The sequence below is a fragment of the Chelonoidis abingdonii genome, chromosome 20 (assembly GCF_003597395.2).
Source record: "Chelonoidis abingdonii isolate Lonesome George chromosome 20, CheloAbing_2.0, whole genome shotgun sequence".
NCBI classification, from domain to species: domain Eukaryota; kingdom Metazoa; phylum Chordata; order Testudines; family Testudinidae; genus Chelonoidis; species Chelonoidis abingdonii.
In genome coordinates this window covers 13,978,528-14,000,794 of record NC_133788.1, presented here as the reverse complement: position 1 = coordinate 14,000,794, position 22,267 = coordinate 13,978,528, and positions in this window count along the sequence as shown.

The window sequence follows — 22,267 nt, the reverse complement described above, 5'->3', positions numbered from 1 at the left end:
GCTTCCAAATTTGGAAGCAGAACAACTCTGTATTCATGGGAACTAGGATAGTGGCAGCTGTAGTGACAAGATCACACAAAACAGGATAAATGGCTCTCCTATATGGCTGTATATTTCATTACGAATGAGAGGGAAAAAGTTATTTACCAGATTTTGTGTCTGAACAAAGTGTTTTGCAAATAAAACAGGAGGCCCCAGGGGCTGACAAGAACCACCATGTCAGCAGTCAGTTAATACTTGGGCAGAGAGAGAGAGAGAGAGAGAGAGAGAGATTAGGTTTTAGAGCTCGGAGTACAGTGTGTCTTTACAGAGTAGAATCCTGCAGATCAGTGTATTTCTGTGATGCTGATTCTGATGATTATACTCTGCCGGCAATGTGCTCTTGTAAACTGGGCCCTGGCTTGAGCCTCATGAGTGCTGAGCTCTGTTCTTGGTTTTTCCTACCCTGCTGTACAACCTTGGACACACAACTCTACCTGATTCCCGTCACCCTTTGCCACTTTGCTTAGCTTGTAAGCGCTGTGGGGCAGGGACTGTTTGTAATTATGTGTTTGTTCAGTGGCGGTCTTGTCAGTTGGGGGTCTCTTGGTGCTACTGTAATACAAATAATTACTGCTTCCGAATTTGCTCTCTGAGGATAATCTGCAATAGTTACTCACACTTTCTTCTTTCAAGCACACAGCCCTCGTTAAACGGGCAGATATAATCCTCATCTGATTTTTCTGATGTTTCTTGCATCCTACCTACCAACATCACTGTCATCTGAGTTGGAGTGAGCTTCAGTCACCTAGCCCTCAACCATGTCCCAGCTTCTACTAAACACAATGTAAACCAGCCCACAGCACTGGCTCTAGCAGCTGAGGGCATGTCTATACTATGGCAGGTGCGGTAGCGTAGACATTTTCTCCAGTGACAGAAGGAGTGATTCCATCAATGTACATCATCTCTGAGAGGCAGCAGCAAGGTGCATGGAAGAATTCTTCCACTGATGTAGCTCCATCTACGGTGAGGGTTAAGGGCTGTCTAACTATGCTGAATAGGGCACGACATTTTTCACAGCCCTGAGCAAGGTAGCTAGGTCAGTCTAATGTTTAAGTCCTGAGAAACAGAGATATAGAACAGAGAGTCATCAACCTACTGAAAGCATTGTAGCCAATGCCTCTTTACTAACGGCCCTAGTGACCCCACATACACATTGGAAAACAAGAGGGAACCAGATGTGCATTGGTGAACCCTTGGCCAGAAGAGCAATTACCCCAAATAGTGCGTAGAGAACAGCTCGTAAGGAGCACATGATAAAAGATTACTTTTTCTAGACCAGAGCTATGCAAGGCCATAAGTGTTACTAAAAGAACTTTAAAATCAATAAAAAGTGTTTTAAAGGGAGTCAGTGTGGGGATTTCAAAATAAGAGTGATAGGCTGAGAGAGATGTGTAACCGTAAAGAGGTGAGCTGCTGCATTCTCAGTCTGCTGCCTCCTAAAAATTATGTGATGAGGAAGTCCAGAAAATAAAGAATTGCATTAATCCTGCCATGAGAAAAGAACAATCCTTCCACTGATGGACTTACTCCATCAGTGACGTGTGCATGCTCCTAGCTCATTTAAAGCCAGGCTCTTACTACCTTTGTCTCTCCCCCTTCCCCTACACCCCAGGTGGCTTATTTCATTCTACAGTTGCGTCTTTAAGATTGTAAGTTCCCTGAGGCAGGGACTGTCTCTTACTACAGTGCCTAGCGCAATGCGGCCTAGCTGGGGCCTTTGGACACTTCGGTAATAATTATAATATGGTGTTCAGTGCTCATTCTAAAATTATCCCCTCAAAATGCTCCATAATTGGCATAGGTCACTTGCTTGATTAATAAAATACAGCTTGTGATGACTAAGGCCTGTTGCTGGAAGAACCAAGAGAGCTGAGTTGATACTGGGATAATTGCTCTGGTGGCGTTCAGATAACTAAGCACCCTGTACTGCAAGACGTGCCAGTGACCTACTTTCCTTGGGGAAAAAACAACAAAAACAAGGGGCAGCCACTTAACTGCTGTGTGTCAGGTGCTTTTTGCTGCTCCACTGGCATTCACACCCCACACAGCAGGATTGGTTTAAACATGTGGCTGTCAAAGGTTCCATTGAAGAATCAATATATTGAGTCAATGATACTGTAAATACATGAAGGCTTGGAAAAAGTTTACTGCAGTCTTACAGAACAGCCAAGGAGAACTCATCCACAGCTGTGATTGTTGCTAATCATTTAGCATCGTATATAAATGCAGATGGTGCTTTAAGGTAACACATACGGTATGATTCAGCCACAAAACCCACCAGCATGTGGCTTGGGTGATAGCAAAGCCCATGCATTGTTTCCATGACTAGGCTGATGTCAGAGTGTAAGGAATGCTCCTTTCTGGACACTCAGTTCCTTTTTCTCTCTGTCCGTCATTAGCAGGGTGCTCCTACTCTCCACAAGCCTCAGCTGGCACTTTTGCTCCTAACTTATTTCCCAGTATGATCCTGGACTCAGGCACTTTATTCTGAAGTCAGGTGGCCTCATCTGCTCTCAGGCAATTTTAGCTATTGAAGCACAGGCCTAACTTCAAGCACGTGAGCAATCCCACTGAGTTCAAAAGGACGCCTTTACATTAGACATGTACATTTAAGCAGCTTGCTCAATTGGGGTCTTAGTAGGGTGACCAGATGTCCCGATTTTATAGGGACAGTCCCAATTTTTGGGTCGTCTTCTTATATAGCTTTCCTATTACCCCTGACCCTACCCCAATTTTTCACACTTGCTCTCTGGTCACACTAGGCCTCAGTTACAAGCATCCAAATCTAGAGTTACTCCAACGGAATTTCTTCAGATTCAGATGGGTCCAATCGAACTGAATTTGGCTCTATGTCCTCAAAATAGCTTCAAGGATATTCTGAATCTAAGTGTCAAAGACTAAAGGCTACGATAGTCTTCCCCTTGGCAGTTCTGGCACATAGGATTAACATTTCCAGCTGGGTGAAATTCTATAGCCTTTTTTCACCATCTTCCACTTTGGAGAATTAGATTCCCACCAAGCAGATATGAATAGCTACTGCCAATTGTTCTACTCTGTTTGATTATGGAAAAAAGCCTTATAGAGAAGGTGTCTTGTATCTACCAACTCCAGGCCAGACACTAGAACACAGACTTAGGGCCTGCTCTTGAGAATGGGGTTGCTAACTGTCTAATCACACAAACCCAAACACGCTTGCCCCACCCCATCCCCACAGCCCTACCCCACTCACTCCACCCCCCCCCCATTGCTCGCTGTCACCCACCCTCACTCACTTTCACTGGGTTGGGGCCGAGGGGTTCAAACCTTCCAAATTGGTGTAAGTATTGTATAGACCTTGTATGGGTCTCCTGCACATTCCATCCCATGAGTGTAAAGAGTGAGAGTAACTATTAACTACTCACTCCTGCTAACACAGCCCAGATGATGTTTGCTTTGTACAGCAGTGTTACACTGGTGACTCATATTTAGCTTGTGGTCCACTATGACCCCAGGCTCTCTTTCCACAGCACTCCTTCCTAGGCAGTCATTTCCCATTCTGTATGTGTGCAATTGATTGCGCCTTTCTAAGTGGAGTACTTTGCATTTGTCCTTATTGAATTTCATCCTATTTCCTTCAGACCATTTCTCCAGTTTGTCCAGATCATTTTGAATTTTAATCCTATCCTCCAAAGTGCTTGCGCAAATTCACACAGGAGGTCAACAGCAGAACAGGGACTACTGCCCTGGTTTTCTGAATCCCCAGTCCAGTGACCCATCCACTAGACCACATTGCCCCTCCTTCTGCTGTTTCTCCCCCAGACAAGCTTGGCCGATTCTCATACTTACACTGGCCAAGCATAGCAAGTTTCCAGCCATGCACTTCAGGCTGATGACTAGGAGCAGTGAGGCTGAGAAAGCTTTTCCTTTAAACCTAGAGCTCAAACAGGGTTCCACTATGTCTGTAACGTGTTCTGAGGGCTGTTGGGTTCATGACCCAAACTGCGTTGCTGCTCTGCCTCTCTGTTACATATAGGACTGTATATCCTCAGTCTGCTTCCTGTGTTCCCTTCACCTCCAGTAATGAGAACACTGAAACAAAACAAAAAACGCAGACCTCTCCCCACAGGAGCTATCAATTCTGAGTTTCAGTAAACACATTTCTTCCTCCTGCCCCCAACACCATCCACATAAGAAGGAAAAACAACAGGAGAGATTAAATAATTGATCTGTTTGACAGTAGCCACCTTTCACGAGCACAAATAAAATAAAATAGCAGAATGGCCTACAGTTGCAAAGCGCCATTAGGAAAAAAACACAGAGATCAATGTGAACTGTATTTGTCCTGGTTTTATGGTTTCAGTATGTGTCTGACAAAGTCAAACTCTCTGACAAGGCCATTTATTTCTCTAATTCACGTCTGACTAGAGGAGATGAGCGATGGACGCAGCCACCTATGAACTTGATATATTGGCTAGCTGTCATCAGCCTTTACAGTCACAACTGTATTTCCCTCCACTCAACACACAGGTGGGGAGGAGGAGGGGGGGGGAGTGGTTCTGCAATGAGCTGCACTGACCAAGAATGCTGGTTCCACAATAGGCCTGTTGGCTGCTAAAACAGACTGTGCGATATTTGCAAAACGTTGTTAATCAAGAGACTCAGTTCAAGGCTTTTGACTGGCACCTCCAGTTAAGCTGTAGCAAACACACATTGTACGACTACTGTGCTGAGGCCACCTTCCTAATGGATGTAAAACAGAAGCAATCAGAGAATCAAGAGTCGTCAGCTCTCAGCTCTCTGCATCTGTGAACGCAAATTGAATGAACAATAATGAGTGTTATCTAATTAGTCCACACAGCTGCAATGTTACAGCCTTAGATAGGACATACCTTGTTAAATTTCATGGTACGTATAATAGAGTGTCTAAGGGAAAATGATTAAGATTTGCTATGTGCATGCTTAGTAAGATAGAATTAGGTAGAGTCTTAGTAATAAACGTATTATCTTCAGCAGATGGCCTTTGGATTAACTAATTCAGGGATTCCTTTAACAGTAAGCCAGTTAAAGTGCAAATTAGTCAGAGGCAGCGTGATTGCTTAGTGTGTTAGTGCATTAACACTTTGGCCGCAGATCATCAATTGGTTGGGAACGGTCATCTTGACATCTCCAGGTGGGCCAGACTCCAAGCTACGTCACTCATATAGCCAGTTACCTGGCGTGCTCTCTCTCTCTCTCTCACACGGCATTGCCAAAGCATAAGGCTTTCAAACTCCGTCTCAGCAGCAGCCAGATTTTAGGTTGGCTGTCACCATAGTAGAAGCTGCACCTAAGGAGATTCTGTACCGTTCTCCTGTTACATCGGCTGGACTGTATGAACCCAGAGTCACAGATGTAGAGGGGTTCTACTTATAAAAGGGGGTTCACTACTGTTTGCTGAGTTTCTTCTAGACTGAAGAATGGTGCCCCATGTTCCTGCAAAGATTACGGGGTGCTGTTATTTATATTATGGTGGTGCCTACAGGCCTCAAATGATGTGGAGGCCCCTTTCTGCTAGATACTGGACATACCTAAGAGACACTCCCTGTTCCCAAAGAACTTGCAGACAGTTTAAATAGATAGAGGCACAATGTCAGTGAACTGGTGTCTTGGGTTTCTATTTTGGGCCCATCTTGGCAGGTTATATACTGAATGGAAGGTCAGGACCTCTTGGGATTTGTCCTTATATAAATATGGTGATGGAGGAATGTGCTAGTAGGTTAGCATTAGTGGGATTAAATGGTGAACTGTTATGATACAGTAGCAAGGAACTTGGACAATGGTTTCAGACTCGGGACAGAATGCCTATTGTTTTGGTACATTCCACTTTGGGTGAGTAGATTGTTGCTAGCGGTCGGAGAATTCTCACTGGGACACCCATCCTTCAGAAGTGACTCAAGGTTCTACTAGGAATGGATGTGATTCCATCTTTGATTTTCTGGGAGAGACCATAGCAAAACTCCCATTGACTTCAATGGGGCCAGGATTTTACTTGCATATATTGAAAGTACTCAAAGTTGCACCCTGGCTTTTTTTCACATGTCCTGGTTGGATGTGTGCCTTTGACATCTGGCCAGCCATAAATCATGCAGGGTTCATTAAGGGAAGGGATTTGGGCTATTAAAGTTGTGCCAATTTGGAGAGAGGTGTGTGCTGTGTATGGTGGGTTAGTGGGGAAATTACATTATACAATTAAAATCCTTATAGGTTTTAAGGAAAATAAACCACTTCATCTACAAATCCAACATTCAGTGACTGAGAGAGAGAATCAGGCAAAATGAATGCAGAAGCACTACACCCCCATATATACATTAAAATTTTAAGTGCTTATATTTTCTTTTCACTTCCAAATATCACTGCAATCATCACCGAAGTTTACCATCGTTAACACTTGCTCAGACATACTGCGGCAATAACCTCCTCCTTCTCCCACTTTTCTTGTTAATTCATTCCTTAGATTCATTTACAGGCAGTGGGTTGATAGTGGAGAGCAGTTACATATGCTTTTTAAATGTGTGTGTACGTGATGTGTGTGGTAAGGGAACATGCATCTTTTCATTCTTTGTTTTTCTGTTCCATGACCTCTCATGCATATATTATCAACAGTATCTATCTTACATATTCTTAATGTCTTTAGACACCATTTCATAAGTGGAAAGTACCATGGGCCAGAGCCTCAGCTGGTGAAAAAAATCAACATTACTCCCTTAAAGTCAATGGAACTATGCCCATAAATGGCTCCTTACTGCTAATAAAAGGTTAACAAAACTCAGATGTAAATACTGAGATATTGTATGGGTTCCTGTGGAACCCCAGACACATAGCCTGAGCAAAAGTGCCTGCTGGATCAGTCATGGAGAACATAGTTTTTGGATCCTCTGGTAAAAATGCCATCTATGAACCAGGAGGATCTGGAGGCTGAGTCGAGCTGGAGGTCATATCTGAGAGGAGATTTAAGGACCAATCCTGTACACTCTTATTCAAGCAATCTTTATACACAAGGGATGGAACGTGCAGAAGATCCATACATGGTCTATGCAATACTTACACCAATTTGGAAAGTCTGAATAGGACTTAAGTAGTACATAGACTTATGCAGATTTCTTGCACCGAAGGTGACTTTCATCTGTGAGTAGTGACTTCAAAGGGAATACTCTGATGAGTAAAGCCAGGTCACATGAGTAAGGATTCACAAGAGCAGGCCCTAAATCTGTTCCAACGTCTCACCAGGAGCTGGTAGATACAGGACCCCTTCTCTCTACAGCTTTTCTCCATAGTCAAACTTACGAACATTTTCAGGAGCATCTAGCAACATAGGGCCCTTAGTCCCATTTTAAAAAGTGACAAGCATTTATGAGATTAAGACTCATTGAAAGTCAATGGAACTTGAGCACTTTTGAAAATTCAAACCCAAATGTGATTTCCTTCTAACAAGTTTGAAATCACATAGAAAATGTGGTGGAATAAGTGTCTAAATAAGAGACCTCTCCTCCACAAATGAAGAAAGTTTAAAAAAAAAAGGGGGGGCCAAATTCCTCCCTCGTGCAAGTCCATTTAAGTTAATGTAAGGATGAATTTGGGCAAAGACGACTATCAAGCACCTCTTGGATTGCCACCACCTTCAAGCTCGACAATGTCTTCTCCTTCAGCAAAATTTGTGGTGACGCAGTCGGAGACGGTAATTAAATGTTGATGTTTTAACAGCTGATGCTTTTAATACATTTTAATTATACACATTTATTGGACCCAAATGCTCACCATCAATTTAGTCCCTTCCAGCTACCTTGAAGACCTTTCAATATCTCTGTACTGATTTCTGTCTTAATAGTTGAGTTCTCGTGACTGGATGCATCTTAGCACTTTGGCAAGGTAAACAAATCTGCATGCATTTATTTGAGCACGGTTAGTTAGTCGCCACAAATGTGTAATGAACAGCCTCATACCTATGGAATTAGATCTTCTTAGTGATCATTAATTTCATCCCTTGCTGGTTTAACAAAAACCTCTTGGTAAGAGGCCAAACTCAATTACATTTATGTCTGGAAAATTAAAATTGAAGGAGAAAAGAGAGTGCATTGCTCATGAACAAGTGTAGATTGCCCTTATCTTGTCTAAGATACAGCCTCGTAAAGGAATGTAATACACACACACAAATATATATGCCTGAAGGGTTTATATTAGACAAGATAAGGGAAATCAACACTTGGTTGTGGGCAATGCATAGGTTACATATAAGCATGTATATAAAGAGGGTAGATAAACTTCCTCTTAGTCATATGTTTGAACTCTTACATGATAAGCTCTGAGTCAGGAGCATCTTTTTATTTTGGGCACAAACAGTGCCTATCACAGTGATGTCCTGATACACGGCTAGAGCTTCTAGGTGCTTCCACAATGCAGTTAATTTGGAATTTTCAAAGGGAACTAAAGAACTCAGGTAACCAGGGCTGGCTCTAGGCACCAGCGCTCCAAGCATGTGCTTGGCGGCAGCACTTTCCAAGGGGCAGCACTCTGGCTCCCTTTGTGTGTGTGTGTGGCTTTGGGAGCAAAAAGCCGGGAGCCGGCCCTGAGCGGAGGTGAGCTGCGGCAGTGGGGGGTGCGGGGAGGGCCACAGGAAATAACCCTGGGGGGCAGGGGGCAGAGGAACCGCTCCCCCCCCCACAGCTCAACTGCACCTCCTCCCCCGAGCATGCCGCTGCTCTGCTTTTCCCCCCTCCCAGGCTTGCCTGGGAGGAAGGGAAAGGTAGGAGAGGAAATGCGGCATGCCCGGGGGAAGAGATGGGGTCAAGGATTGGAGAAGGGGTTGGAATGGGGTGGGAAAGGGGCAGAGCTGGGGCAGGGCTGGGGAGGGGGCACAGGAACTTTTTTTTTTTTTGGCTTGGGATGGCAAAAAAACTTGGAGCTGGCCCTGCAGGCAACCAAGTACCACTAAAATCCCAGACTTAATAAATAATTATAACTCCTATCCAGTATTCAATATGTTACAGAAGGCATCACAATCTTATAATTAAGGCATGAGACTGGAAGTCAGGAGATTGGGCTTCTATCCTCAGTTCAACCTCAAACTTCTTCTGTGACTTTGGACAAGACATGAAATATTTCTGAGCCTCAGTTCTTCATCTGTAAAATAGGGAGAATATCACTCACTCCTCAGTTGTGTGTGGTTTAATTCACTAATAGGTGAAATTCAACCCTGTGTAAAGGGCCAGCACAAAGCCTATATGCCAAATAAGGTCGAATTGGCTGTTGGGCTGGTCTTCTCCACAGAAGTGAATGTCAGCCATTAACATGCATAAAGTGCTCTGAGACAGGAGCAGCAGAAGCACCCTAAAAATGTGGGGGGTTACAGGTGCCCAAATTGTGTCCCCACTTCCCAAGGCATCCCTTCCTCCTGAATCCCTACACCACGCCTTCCCCCAAGATCTGGCTCCCACTCCACCCCTTCCCCTAAGGCCTTGTCCCCTACTCACTCCTCTCCATCCCCATTGCTCACCCTTACAGCTGGTAAGAAATGGGAGGGCATAACCCTCCCACTTTTAAAAAGTGGGAAACCATGGCCCCCTGGCCCCTCCTGTTCCAGTGCCCCAGCTTTGAGATCCTCAGATACAGAGGACATGTAATTATTATTATAATTGTGCTAATGCTTTGGTGGCTGCAGTCAATAATAAATGTCTCATTGTACCAGGTGCTGTACAAACCCATAAAAAAAGGATGGCCCCAGCCCCAAAGATCTTACAGTCTCACTGTAGATTTGGAAAGTATTATTATTCATTATGTTAATGACTGGAACTTTCACAGGGCCTGGATCTACTTTGAGATGTAGAAAAATCTCCATTTGTGCACTGAGACCTTTGCAGAGTGCAGTGGAAAGAGTGAAGGATTTGCATGAGTAACAGCTGAAGCGTCGGCTCCTGCTACAAAAAAATCATTAATAAAAGATCCCTGTATTCCTCTCCAGGTAGTTCTTATGCCATCATGCACAAGATATATTTCTGGAGAGAGGTGATAAGTTTCTGAGATGCAAGATCAGTTTTTACAGTACAGCCGCTGGCATTAGCGAGAGGAGAATGGTAACATAAAAATAACAGATGGAAGGGAGATATAATAAAATGGAAGCACAGGCAAATTATAAACCCATTCTAACTGTTCATGCAGATAAAACAAGAAAACCAAAATACATCTGAAATCACAAGGACCAGGTGTCTGTAGGGAAGGAGTGTTTGATTTTACGCTCACAGTGGAGCCACTGAAATGAACTGAAGGGTGAACCACAACTTGTGGTTCAGGTGAAACTTTTGCAGTGGCTGTTCATTATTTGTTGGTGGGGATCACTTCCTGCAATGAAGTTTAAAGCTGGTATTCGCTCCCCCACCCCCATGCACACACTGTGAGAAAGCAAATGTGAACATTTCCCTTGTGCCAACATTGCACAATAACTATGCTAAAATATGATCTAAATAATTTAAGAATGCATGGAGTAAAACAAAAACAACAACAAAACCCCAAAGCCTAGAGCATAGCTGAGCAGAATCTTCAGAAGCACTCCTGGAACTCTGACAGAATAGGTAGAATATAATTGTTAAGGACAAAGCTAAAACAGACAACATGAAAAAGGAACAATAATGCAGCTGAAGCAGAATCCTCTTAATTGGCACAGACTCCTGGTGGAAACAGAAAACTACCAATTGAAGCCATCGTCCTCTTTTCTTGGTAGCCTGTACAAATACATTGTGCTGGGAGATAGTCACTTTAATTTCATGAACTGCTTTAAAAATAAGCATAGTACAAAGTACGAAGAGTTTTAGAAAAAGTAGTTGAAGGTCAGATTGATGTGTTTAACAGCTGTAACAGAACAGGGAACCACAGTAAAGAATGGCCTACCCTGTAGGCCACTTTATGCTGGTAACCATCAATTCAGTCCTCTAAAATGTGATTGGGCAAATTCAACACCTAGTTACAGTTAAAATACCAATGGAAGTTGCACCCGCTTACGCATGGGCTGAGTTGAGCCCAGTAACTGCAGACAGCATCAGACATGCTATTTAAGCAGTGTAAGCTTGCCATTTAACCACTGGCTAGTGGTTTGCATGGATTGTCGTTACCCTACTGAGCATGCATGCCATGGACCGAGTGCCTGGGCACGTGGATTCAAATGCAGCAGAAAATTTATAAAGAAAATATCTGGTCTGCTTTGAGTTAATAAGAGCGCTCTCTATAAAAGCTAGATCTGGATAGATGGGTCCACATATAGTATAAAGAGCACCATCTACAGGCATATATGATTACGTAGCATTATTCATCCACAGGTAGGTTTAGTAAAGTTATTCTTTTCGTCAGGCTCCTAACAGGGATAGCAAATTTGACAGAAACCCCAGCTGTTGTGCTCTGAACTGAGCTGTATGGCCCTCATTGGTCGCTTAGAACAAACACCCCCATCCTACCGCTCGCTCTGCAAAAGTGACAATCAGTGGCTACATTGATAGCTTGAGCCAGGGTGTGATTCCCAGCTTGAGCAGACATGGTGTCACTGAGCTAGCATAGATGCAGCAGCACTAGCAGCAGCGAGTGGCAGTTCGGGCTGTCTGCCCTGAGTGCCTACCCATTGCTCCTGCACACCTCAGTGGGCAACATTACCCAACAGACAAGAGGCCAGCACAAAGCTTATGGACCACTTTAATCCTGCTCAAGTCTTATTTCAAGCACTACAGTGGGATTTCAATGGTGCATAAGCCTAGGGTTCTTTGGACAGGGGAATTTCAGCTTTGGTGGATACGGGCTAGTTGTGGGTGAGAATTCGCAGGAGCCTTAGGGCTAGAGCCTCAGAAGTATTCTGGTACCCATGGGAGTTACTCACCTACGTATTTTGAGGATCTGAGCCTTCGTTTAAAGTACCAGTGCTACCAACTCTCATGGTTTCATTGTGAGTTTTGTAATATTTGATGTGTTTCTTAAAGTCCCAGCTCCTGGAGGCATGTGATTAGCTGAGAACCTCAGCTTTCATTTTTTTTTAAAAAAAAGGAAGATTCTAGCCCTCACTACTGCAGAGAAAGTCTGGATAATGTGATTCAAGTGAACCCTAAAGGCTCAAAAACCAGAAGACAAATGAAAAGAACCCAAAAGTTATGTATGTTTCAAAATCTCATTGTTTCTAAGTCAGTTTGGTGATTTTCTGGGTGCCTGACTCAGGAAATACTGAAGTACTGTAAAATTAAAATAGAAAAGACCCAGAGCTAATGGAGGCACAATGATATATGGGCTACATGAAACCTTGATGTGATTACCATAGTTGAGACACACAGTGCTAATGAGCTAATGAGACTGCAATACTATTTGTTAGAGGAGTGCTCTGCGAACGAGAGCTGTCTGTATATATGGAAATAGTTACTAGATAATCTGCCAGTAGATGGCACTCAAAAATATGTTGTAGGTTTTTAGGACCAATACGCTGCAGTGCACCGCAACAAAAATGGCTTCCTCTGCGCCGTACTTTACATGACGCTCTTAATACGATTTGTGCACATTTTAGGAGATGAAGTGGCCCTAACTGCTCTGTCCCATCAAGATTTGGTCTTAATAATCGCACACCAGGAACATCAGCACGTTTAGTAAAAAAACCCAAAACCAAACAGCTTTTAGTGATAGTCCTTTTCTGTTGTCAGAATGCTCTTTGCAGACAGGGCTCAAAAATCTGATGAAGGATTCCAATTCTCCAGTGGCCAAGGCAATGTGTGATAAATACCTTAAAAGTGAATTGATGTGTGGAGAGAAAAATAGAAAGTAAGTAGCATGCAATTTGACAGCCTGATTTATTTTTAAGGTGCTATCAGCAAACCCTTGAGCTGTATAATTGAGTCTGTTTGTTCTCAAAGATTGGCATTATTACTCTGAATTTCATAATTCTCCCCACCACAGGACTCACTTCAGTGCAGCATTTGGAATATTGCAATGAAACATTTGGATCATTACAGTGGAGCTGGGTGTTATCGCTAACAATTATGTTTTACTTGGTAATGGGTGCAATTAGAGCCTGCAGCTTCAGAGTGGAAACCAGAAAAATATGGTTATTTGGGGGGAAAAAAATATAGAACAGAAGTTGATTTTGCATGTCGGGGTGGCGGCAGAACAAAACAAAAGGTTCATGGCTAGTTCATCAAGATGAAACCCAGTGTGTAACAGATGGGTCTTTCTATCCGATTTCCTATAGTATCAATAGTTGGTGCCTGAGGAGAGATTCAAAAGTATCTTTAGGTGAAAAACTAAATATGATTGGAATACAACAGTTCTGATCAACAGACCTCCTTCAAATGCTGATGTCTCTCAACCTGGTTCATATAGTGTGGAAAATAATGGGTGAAATCCTAGCCAGAGTCAGAATAAGTCCCACTAGCAGAATAATGTATGTATTGCTCTGTAGCGACTGGGCCACATGACACCTGAATCTGCTACAGCTTCCAGGTTAACATACTGATCTTTTAGCTCAAACAGTGGCAGTTTACACATTTAGAGCTGGAGGGGAAGGCAAAAAGTTGTAGTTTTAAAATGAGTTCCCAGGTCAAGGTAAACCCTACGCTCCCATCATTGGTTTTGGCTGAAATAGTTAATTTTTGCTCTACAGTCGCTATTTTCCACAGGAAATCCCTCCGTGTTCCAACCAGCTCTAACGGCGACACTTATGGCTAGGTTTTCAAAGAGCTCAGCACATCGGGCTGGGAAAATCTGATCACTTCTTTAGGTGTCTAAATGGGAGCTGTGCTATTCTCAACAGCTGACCCTGATTGCTGGGGCTAAGCCTTTTTGAAGCGTCCATCCGCAATGTAGCCCTTAGGCGGCATATGAAATCATGAGCATATGCTGAAATATACCCCGCCATTGCACTTCTTCTCCCTCCCCCTTAAGATGAACTCTGAAGACATTCTTTTTTTCTTTGCTTTTTTTATTTTTGGGCCCTGAAAGCTCTTTAAACTCAGAGGCTCCTTGCAACAAATGCCTATGCCATGCCATTGTGAAAGCATTGTGCTACAGCAAGATCTAACCTGCACAGGTGGATTTACATCACAGCATTCGCTGTTCAGCAGACAGCGAACATAGCATAGTCTCCTCCCCAAGCAACAGGGTCTTGCTGATTTCTGAATTAGAGCTGTAACTGTTCAGCAGCACAGTTTAGGTTACAAATCAATTGCCGCATATTGTGCTTTAAGTGCTGCTTAAATCAGCTTACTGCACTATGCCCAGTGAAGTCCTTACCTAGCCGGCCAGTTAAAGGAGATTACACAACTCCTGCATCAAAGAGTGAAGGGAAGACACAGTTTGGGACAGTAACTCGAACAACCGGGAATCCGCTTTGGTTTAGTGCTTTAAGGAAGCCTTCCAGTTCGGTGACACAGCTGAAAGTTTGACACACCATGGTCCACGTTGTGAAATCAACAGGAGTTCTACCCTTGCAATCGAACGCAAAATTTGACTCTATGATATTGAACATCCTACCCCATCAGGCCATCAAGAGGGATTGACCCTAGGACCTCTGTATCTGAAATGACGAGCCTCTAATACAGGGGTGAGCAAACTTTTTGGCCTGAGGGCTACATTGGGTTTTGTAAATTGTATGGAGGGTTGGCCCCCACCTCCTATCTGCCGCACCCCTCCACAGGACCCTTACCCCATCCAATCCCCTGTTTCCTGACAGGCTCCTGCCCCATCTACACCTCCCCGCTCCCTGTCCCTTGACCACCCCCAGACTCCGCTGCCCCATCCAACCCCCCCCTTCTTCCTGACTGCCCCCCAGAACCTCTGTCTCAATTCAACCCCCTGCCCCACAACTGCTCTGACCCCTATCCACACCCTCATTCCTTGACCACCACCCCAAACTCCCCTGCCCTCTATTCAGCCCCCCTTGCTCTGTGCCCTCTTACTGCGTTGCCTGGAGCACTGGTGGCTCTACAGCCGGGCCTGCGCAGCTGGAGCTGGGGCACCACGCAGCACAGAGCACCGGGTCAGGCTGGGTGCTGCAGCTGCGCTGCTCCAGGAGCTCACTGCTCTGCCGCCCAGAGCATTGCACTGGTGGTGGAGAGAGCGAGCTGAGGCTATGGGCGAGGGGCCAGGGCTAGCCTCCTGGGCCAGAAGCTCAGGGGCAGGGCAGGACAGTCCAGGCCGGATGTGGCCTGTAGTTTACCCACCTCTGCTATAATGTGTTATTGAGGCAGTAGCAGACTCATTATCCTCTACTTTGTTCAGTCACTAGAGGGAGACATTGACCCACACTGAGCATGGATTACAATACCACCTTCTTCTTCTTTGTATTATTGTGGCACCTCACAGCCCCAGGCATGGGCTAGAATCCAGTATGCTAGATACTGTGAACACAAAACAAAGAGACAATACCTGCCCCAAGGACCTTACAGCCTAAGCTACCCTTCAGTTCTTTTACTGGGCCTCTGAAGTCACTGGGAGTTTTTCTGGCTGTTTCAATGGGCATAAGATGAAACTCTTTGGCTCCTCAAGCGCCACAGATTAAATATGCCCTCTTTTGGAAAATCTATGCCAGGTTGTCCCATGCAAGGGAATGAAAAGCTGTAAAGGTCACCACTTTGCAGAAAAAGGCGGATGGATGTCCTATGCCAGAATAGCATTATTGTCATGCTGCCCCTCCATTTAATACAGAGAGGAAAGTGCTATATACCAGCTGGGCTCAACCCATAGACCACTCCAAGAAAACAGGTGCAACCAACAGCAAAGACGGCATTGGCCACCCAAATTACATTCAGCAGCCTGATCATTCTCATTGTAGACCTTCAGTGGGGACATTAGGACAGCATCGTTTAAAGGGACCTCCTTGCAGACAACAGTGGACACTGAACATAGGCTGAAGAACCCTGTGCCAGGGAAAGGCGGACGGCATGCAGCTCTGTACCTTGGTCTTGCTGCCTCAGGAGAAGTATAATGGCCTATCATTTGAAACTGCTCTTTTTTGGAGTGTCGTGGAGTGGGGATCCCTATAGGGAAAGGGCAACTGTGTGCAAACTTTTTTCTTATCTCCTTACAGCCAGTCCTGTAGGGGGTTAAGTGCTCGGAAAGTCCCACTGACACCTCTGAGAGTCTAGGCAGTGTTTCTCTTGCCAGGCAGTGCTAAGCACCATGCAACAATCAATGCCTTTGGGATAACTGACTTGCCCTTGTTTTTGTCTAGAACCTACTTCACTCCCACTCCCTCCCCGTCAGCAGTAAAAATACAGTCCCTACAAACTGCAGCTGACAAAAAGGAAAAAAATAGACATATTTATACTTTAAAATATATTCAGTTTAGATTTCCATGGCAACCTCCATGGGAAGCCTCTGAGAGAAAAAGAGTGCATAAGTGACAATGCCTCACAATTATTGTACATCTGTATAGTGATGCTGCTGCCTAACTTGTATAACTGCAGTGCAGTGAACACAACATCTGTCTGTCTCTTTGGAGGCAGCATTGCCTAGTGTGTAGAGAATGGGAATAGGAGTAGAGACCCCAACATTAGGCCAGGAAAAGTTTGTTAGATACATGGGCAGGAACAGTTTCAGTGGAGTGAACCGTGCTGGAGTTGGAGGCAGACAGTGAGGCATTTGCTGTACATGACATGTCAGATGAGTGTAGAGGTGAAGCAGCTAAAGCCTTTATATCACCCCACATCATGCATATTGTCACGTGCAGGAAGGTCACACATTGTTTCTGCATCACTGAGACCTTCAGGGATCTGCATGACTTCCTGTGAACTTGGTCCCCATTGTAGATATCATGTGTGAATGGTTCTGTGGCCTGGGAAATAGTATATGCAGTCAGAACCTTTAAAGGATAAATTCTATGGCATGGTTGTGTTCTGTGGCTTGTCCAGCTATCTGCTTGTTTTCTTTACATGTGGAGAGCTGTGTGTAATTTATCCTGTGCGCCCGGGGATGAACACCTATACAGGAACTTCTTTCCCCTCTGATCCTATGATAAGTCCTCAGAGCCATATTTTTCTTCCATCAGATTCTGTGTTAGGAGGCAAAGGGTGAAGTTTCAAGGGTAAAAAAAGTTGTGTCAACCCCCAACGGGCCCCAGGCATAAGAGGAAGTGCCGTAATCACTCACTGTCTTCTGACCCCAAATACTGATTCCTTCTCTCATTTAATTTACCCTGTTAGGGAAGGAGGGTGGTATATGCACCCAGTTTACAAATCCAGAGACCGTCCCATCAGCTAATGAGTTCAGAGATATTATGATGTGGTAGAGTAATCAGACAGCTGAACTTGAAGGCCTCATGCTGAGCTGCAGTTTTTGAAATCATATAGCCAATGACCTACAGCTGGGTCTTACTAATGCCGTGAATCTATTCCACCTAGACATGCCTGCTCTGCAATTCCTGCAGAGTCGTAAGGCTCAGTATCCAGTCACCTCTACTACTCCACCCCACGGTAGCCACCCCATTTATGGCCATGCCCTGCACTGGTGATGCGACACAAATAGGCTGCCTCTCGCCACCTTAATGCTCCTATGCAGGGCAGCCAATATTTATGGCTTGACATTCAAAAGAGTCATAGAAATTGGCTCCTAGGGTAAGATGCTAAAGAATAGCTCTGCTGATCTGGCCCATCTGGATGGGGGTCAAATGTTCAAGGCATTTTTGAAGCAGAAAGAATGGTGTGAATATATATGATAGGCCAGCACTGCCAAATTTTGTGTCAATAGATACTATGGGCCTGACCCTCATCTGGTGTCAACTGGCACAGCTCCACTGGCTTCAATGAAGCTACATCAGTTTACGACAGCTGGGGATCGGTCCAGGTAACCACACTCCTTTTCTGGCAAAGAAATATTTTTTTTTACCCTCGGTTTAGAAGGCACCTATAGCCTTTCTGCACTTCAGTCATCCTAACAGAGCAGGCATGTTAATCAAAGCAATCCCGCTTGTGCATGTCATAAGGATGTTATGGGGAAAAAAAGCTTGGTGCTCCTACTGATCCTCAGGGCAATGAACAATTTTAAACAATAGGCTCCGCATACAAATAAAGTCACAGTTCATTAGTTGTCCTGCTTTTCAGCAGCATTCTCAGACAAAAGATACCTGTGGAATTATTTCTCTTTTCTTTTGTCCATTTTTTCATGTTATACGGATTGCATTACCACGGTAACAGCACCACATGCCAGATAACATGGCACTTGCCAAAGTAATACCACTGTTCAATAAATAATGATTTGCTTCTGTTGTTGTTCTTCTCAGACACAGCAATATGGGCCTAATAAGAGGCTCAGTCATCTGAAATGCTACTGAAAATTTAACAAGCTCTTCCCATGCTTTGGCCAAATGTCTGGTTGAAACCTAATGGCCCCAAAACGTCCTTTTGACAAAACAAGTTACAAGTACTTTTGCCAAGGCACTGACCATTGTGTGTCCATATAGAGCTGAGAGATGAGGGAAACCACCTGTACATCATTTGCTTGTCAGAATTCCACAAACATGGATGGCTTCAATTTTCAAAGCTGCCTAAGGGATTTGGATGCCCAATTCCTATTAATTTCTAACAGGCCTGAGCATCTAAATCATTTAGGCAACATCAAAAATCTCAGCCTAGATGCCCCAAGTGATGGATAATCCTGGCAGATGAAGCTCTGAAGTGCAAATAGAGAGACCAAGTGACATGATTACAGTAACTTAAAAGGAACAGAGCCCAGATCTCTTGAGTCTCAGTTTCAGCGACAGCCACAGAACCTTCCTTCCCTAGCAAGGCCATTGGCAAAGGCAAATCTGTTTGTACTATTCAAAGCTAGGCCTGTGCCTACACACACAATTACAATGTGAGAGAATTCAATGTAAACTCGAAACATAGCTAACAGCTCTTACAGTAGCTTAAATTTTCCTAGGAACGATGTCTTGAACAAGGGCTTACGTGGCCCAGAAGCAGAAAAGTCTATATTGTTCTAAAAATCCCTAATCCTGTATATTTTCTTCCACTCAAAACCCCAGTGGCATCTCCTGATCCTGACCACAGGAGCCTTTATTGATGCTCTGTGATTGTTAAATGACTCCTTAGACCCCCAAGACACTTTGCAACAGTGATTCCAATGCACCCATGTAACACACAGGTTAGAAATGCAGATAATCTTACTGCTAAAGTATGTTTATCAAGCAATAGCCTACAGCAATTGAAGATCCTGGTGTTATCTATGGATTTATGACACTAACTCATACTAGCATAATGTCTAGTCTCTTACTAGTAGGTTGGTCCATATAAGAGGTTTACAAGTCTGCTACTAGTTACAATTTAAGAACACAGGGCCAGATCCTTAGCAGGTGTAGATCAATATTGCTCCATTGACTTCATTTACAGTATTGAAGGGATCTGGCCCTTACTCCTTTACGCAAAGAAGTCAAGGCTCTAGTTTTGCAGTTCTTGGGTTCAAAAACCACTATCAGCCCAAGCGATGTTGACTATAATTCCACTTCATTCTCTAATAGACTAAGCTTTTAAGATCTGTTTCGATCTCATATCAGTTTTATACTGGTATAGTTGTTGATTTGAGTAGTGTTAATCCTGATTTAAGCCAGTGAGATCAGAATCAGGCCCTTACTACTAAGGTTTTTTTTTTTAGGATTCACCTGTGAAATGTCAGTGCTATTCTTTTTTGGCCCTTAGTGCAACTGAACGCAATTTGAGTATTCAAAGTGATCTCCTTGAATCCACAGACAGCAATTTTACATTTTCACCTTGAAAAGCAAAGCATGAGAAGCCATTGGCCTTTTTTGAATGCCAGGTTATTTTTTGGCTAGGATTACATGGATAATACTTTATCAGAAACCCGTAGTTTACTTCAATTCTTAAAACATTTCAGTGTCTTTCACATTTAAATAGAAATGAGGCTTTGAATTTTTTTCCCAGTTGGCTTTGTACATTGATGATTAAAGAACATGGTTCAATTTTTTTCCCCCTCTCTCATTCTTAGCAATGTCTCATTAGACTAGCTTTTTATTGCTTTTCATATCCATCATGATTTGTGTCAGCAGAACGGTTATGCAGACGGACAGCTTATTATCGGCTTTAAGTGAAGAAACAGAACAAGAGTGGTTGCTAAGAAAAGGGAAAGGTAATTAATGCTGGCCATGGAATATAAATGAAGCTTGACATTTTCACTTTGTAAATCCAAATTAACTCCAGTATTAATGTTAGAGCATGCAACAGACAATATTATGATTCTGCTTGCTTCTCTTTAAAATCCATCAACAATGAATTTCTCCTGATGCTGCATGACAGAGCAAGGCCATGAATGTTCTGGCATGAGCTCCTGTCCTGACGACACCAAATGGAAAATGTATAAAGGTGCTATATTTATAATAGGTTGTATATCTTTGCACTCATAAATCCTATATTGGAATGTGCCTGCAGGGTAATTGCATGTCTCAGTACCACTATGTGAAGACATGTGAGAGATTTGGGAATGCACACCAGTCTTAGGCCTACCCACAGGAACCCTATCCCTAGCTCAAAGTGCCCTATCCTTAGGAACCATAACCCTAGGGCGGGAAGCCCTACCGATAGGTCCCAGTACCTTACCCATAGGATCCCTAACCCTAGGACAGGAAGCCTACCCATAGGAATGCTAACCCTAGCTCCCAGTACCTTACCCATAGGATCCCTAACCCTAGGACAGGAAGCCTACCCATAGGAATGCTAACCCTAGCTCCCAGTACCCTATCCATAGGATCCCTAACTCTAGGGTGGGAAGCCCTACCCATAGGAACTCTAACCCTAGCCCCAAGTGCCCTATCCTTAGGAACCCTAACCCTAGCTCCAACTGCCCTACCCATAGGAACCCTAACCCTAGGACAGGAAGCCTTAGTCATAGGAACTCTAACGCCAAGTGGCCTACCCATAAGAACCCTAACCCTAGCTCCAAGTGCCCTACCCGCAGAAACCCTAACCCTAGGGCAGGAAGCCCTATCTATAGAAAGCCTAAGTCTAGTTCCAAGTATCCTATCCTTAGGAACCCTAACCCTAAGACAGAAAGCCCTACCTATAGGAACCCTAACCCTAGATTGCAGTGCCCTACCCTTAGCAACCCTAATAATAGGGCGAGAAGCTCTACCCATAGAAACCCTAACCCCAACTCCAAGTGCCCTACCCATAGGAACCCTAACCCTAGCTCCAAGTGCCCTACCCTTAGCAACCCTAATAATAGGGCGAGAAGCTCTACCCATAGAAACCCTAACCCCAACTCCAAGTGCCCTACCCATAGGAACCCTAACCCTAGCTCCAAGTGCCCTACCCTTAGGAACCCTAACCCTAAGGTGGTAGGGCACTTGGAGCTAAGGTTGGGGTTCCCTACCCATAGGAACCCCAACCCTAGCTCCAAGTGCCCTACCCATAGGAACCCCAACCCTAGCTCCAAGTGCCCTACCCATAGGAACTCCAACCCTAAGGCAGGAAACCCCTACACATAGGAACCCTAACCCTAGCTCCAAGTGCCCTACCTATAGGAACCCTAACCCTAGCTCCAAGTGCCCTACGCTTAGGAACCCTAACCCTAGGGCAGAAATCCCTACCTATAAGAACCCTAACTACTGAGTACAACCACTTTTGGAAATTTGGACTTTAGAGTCCAAGGAATCAGGGAAAAAAGGATTTTTGTTCCAGATTGCCACGCGATTTCCATGGAAACTACATCTATTTGTATCTAAGTTCCTAAATCACAGATCCAAGGACACCAGATGGAGGTTGGGGTGGGGATGGGGATGGGTTGAAATCTCCACTTGAACTGGCCCATCTCTCATTTGTATTTTATATACCTCAGTTTTTTTCTTTCAGATAATAAGAAGTGACGAATTATGAGTGAACAGCCTGATCCAATGCCCAGTGAAGCCACTGGACAGACTCCCATTGACTTTAAAGCCTGGTGCATCAGGTACTTCACAAGGAGCATTTGTCCAGAGCAATTCGTGGAATGATTATCCGTCTCAGCACAAATGGTATATATGTCTTGCAGCTTTCACTGAAAAACCCTCCAGGCTTTACAACTTGACAGCCACATACTGTCCTCAATCCCTATAATCAACTTCTGCTCATATCAGTCGGAGTTATATACATGTCAATGAAACATAGCATGTGGCCCAGGAGCTACTGTTTGTTGTTGTTCTAATGTAAAACCATCAGAGCTATTGAATCTATTCAAGAAAAAACATGAATTTGTTAAAATAGCAGTAACATCA